General features: G+C 41.2%; 1 protein-coding gene across 2 annotated transcripts in view; it reads right to left on the bottom strand.

Annotated features, from left to right (window-relative positions):
• The window catches only part of LOC108751410, a 96960-nt gene that overhangs the window by 85822 nt on the left and 7892 nt on the right, over positions 1-3246 (bottom strand). The gene's annotated exons all lie outside the window — the stretch shown is intronic.

Here is a 3246-nt window from a genome sequence, read left to right as displayed (position 1 = left end):
TTCATACTTTTCAAATCTATACGCACTATGAAAATATTTTGATAAATATTATACATTTCAAACTAACGTTCAATCAAAGAAAAATCTACTAGAAGTGAATTAAAGAAAATAAACTGTTTTTTCTTTGCACATTATATTTAGTAGGTGAACGATGCATATAATACCGATAAAGAAATACGCTATAGCAGCGCACAAAGTAATATCTGGAAGAGAAGCTGGAGAGTCGATCGGATCGCGCCTTGGCACTGATTCCGCGAGACAGCGGTGGGCACACGAGCGGTGGGAAATCTTCTGGGAAGCCTTTTGGCCGCGTGCCTGACTAGAACAGCTAGGAGTATATGCTGCCGGTTATCGAGGGATAAGAAATGTGAGAGGTAAGTCGTCGATGACATTGATATCGATTCCCGCAGGAGGACGACAGGCAGGCAACACGGTTGAGTGAGTACTCTTCTGCCGATTGCTCTCTCTCTCTCTCTCTCTCTCTCTCTCTCCGAGAAAGAGCAAGAAAGAGAAAGAGCAAGGAGGAGGGTGGACGCAGATGGACGTCGTGCACGCAGACGGACGGGATGAGAGGGCTGACATCTCTCACCCCCCCCCCCCGTACGTTTACTGTGAAGAGGGTCGATGGGCGAGTGGGCGAAGAAGAATCGAGGAGAGACGAGGACCGGGACGAGGACGGCAGGCGTGTTGACGAGAAACGATGGGGCTGGCTCCCTAATTCGAATTTAGGTGTTGGGCGGGTTGGCAAGTGGGCGCAATGCGGTGTCACGCTGCGGGCGTTTGCTCTTTCTCCTTCAGCCCCTCCAAGCCTCCGCCAACCCGCCAACCCGCCACCACCCGTCATCTGCCACCACTCCTCCGCATCTCCTCACCCACGGTACTCCACCTTCCGCGCTTTAACCCCCTCGCGTCCATCCACGAGCGCAAGCTCCTCGCTAAGCCCTCCGCTAAGTCCCATCTGACACCTCGAGCGCCACCCCCGGTACCCTCTAAGCCAGATCGACCGACCTTAATCGACCTCCTGATCTCGACGATCGTATTATACCTGCCTGCGCGCACTTCCTTCCTCCCTTCCTCTCTCAACGAGAACGCGATACTCGGAGTTACCAGCGACTTCTGCGTTTTCTTGTTATATTTTCAAGACTTCTCTCCAGTTGTAGCAAATTACCGTCGCAAGTTGAACTTTCGTAAATTTAGTTGCTTGCACATTTGAAAAATATTTTTTTAACAAAAATACATTTAAAAAATGGATAAATTTCAGTTATGAAAATTAAAGAAAGATTCTTAACATTTTAATTAAATTAATATAAAATATTTGCGTTTTTTACGCGCAGTACAGACTAGTTAATATTTGAAACAGAAACGTGGAGAGCTAGCTATGGGAACAGCATTCAATTAAATTTTAATGTAGGCAGATTAAATAAATCTACTTTCTAGTTTCCAGTTCATTAAATGTCATTATTCAAGTATAAAAATTTTAACCATGTTATAAGCGGTTAAGAAGGATATCATTTTGCCTAGCCTATAATTTTTTATGATATATGATAATTATAGATATTACGAACGTGATAACATTGCTGTCGACAATGCCAGGTACACTGTTTGATTATATACAAGGCTTTATTGCAAAAGTTTCGCAGAACGGAAGTTCGAAATGAAGAAATCTGTTGTTTTCCTGCCAATAATGATTTCCCATAAAATGTTCACGATAATGATACTGATAAAGCATCTCGAAAGAGTCACGCACAGCGCGAAATTATAATAGCGCTAAAATATTTGATACGTTAAACAATAGGATTTCCGACGTATTTCGCAGTACTTCCGATATATGTATATCTCTGGTTTATTCCCGATAGGGAAGCAAATGAAGCGTAAAGTTAAATAATCTCTTTATTTTATGATAAATTTTTTCATGGAATTATCTCTTATGGATTCAAAATAATCGCGATATTTACAAAATGGGAAATCACCGGTTATCTCCTATGGATTCAAAATAATGCGATATTTGCAAAATAGAAATTTCTTTATATACTATATATATATAAAAATAAAGTTTTACCGATAATCGAGCGAATTGAAAAATTCACAAAGGAGGGCGTGATAGCGTTGTGAAACACCCTGTACGAGAAGGTTACTTGGTTAATATATTTTTTACAAGCTTGTCTAGCGGCCGGATTAAAAAGGCGACTTCAACGGCCTGCTCGAGTGCAAGTTTACGACTCCTAAATGGCAGGTTTGCACGGTGGTCTCACGCGTCCAACGGCGTAAACTCGAAGAGACGTACCTTCCTACGTGCTACAGGGGCGTGCACGCCGCCGCTAAAGTCAGAATGAAAAAGGAAGAGAACAAAGCGAAAGTGTTACAGGCTAACAGCAACCAAGCCACAAGGGAACCTTTCGCGGCGAGAAAGCTTTTCTCGGACGAACACGCGCGGTGTCAGCGAATAAAAATACAAGTATAACGAGATGTACCACACCTCGAGCGCGATATTCTCGCGTTATGATCTTTTGCATTCTGAAATTTGGTCGTACAGTTAATATGTGTAAACATATAAACGTGCGAATTATTGTTTAAACGTAATGTAATTAATCTTTAGGGTATGCGTAAAAAAGAAGAAATATCGTAAGATATAATTATGGAGCGTATACAAGGTATGTTTGCAGCAAGAGAGATACTGCTTATAACTCAAGACACACTTAAGAAGGGTTCATGGAGATATATAAGTAGAAAAAGGAGATACAAACGAGGAAGAAGAGAGAAAATCAGAAGAGCGATGGAAAAAAAGCGGAAATTCGCTCGAACGCAAACCATCAGACTATATTCTCGAATAGCTCTTCACAGCCAGACTCCTTTTGTCTGTCGGATTTTTAAGAGCACCACTCACATCTCATCCATCCTTCCTTTTCCTTCCACATCCATCGTACCTTCCGCCCCGCCGAGTCTTTGTACAAATGTACATGCGCATGTATGTGTGTATATATATATATATATATATATATATGTATGTATGTATGTATATATACACACATATATATTTGCTACGCTTTAAATGTGCGGAATAGTGAGATCAAAAGACATTGCCTTCTGTTTTAGCACCAATCGGTGCACACTCTGCACTTCATTAACCACTTCATTTCACTTTAAAATAAAGATAAAATTTCAACGGACGAGAATTCTCGAAGTGCAAGAAATACAATTGTCATTAACGAGTTAATTAAATCCAAAGATTAACAGTGTTTAATTGTG

Source organism: Trachymyrmex septentrionalis, unplaced genomic scaffold (genome assembly GCF_001594115.1).
Source record: "Trachymyrmex septentrionalis isolate Tsep2-gDNA-1 unplaced genomic scaffold, Tsep1.0 scaffold44, whole genome shotgun sequence".
In the NCBI taxonomy this organism is placed as follows: Eukaryota; Metazoa; Arthropoda; class Insecta; order Hymenoptera; family Formicidae; genus Trachymyrmex; species Trachymyrmex septentrionalis.
Note: the sequence above shows the minus strand (reverse complement) of the source record. Positions and strands in the feature narration are given on the sequence as shown.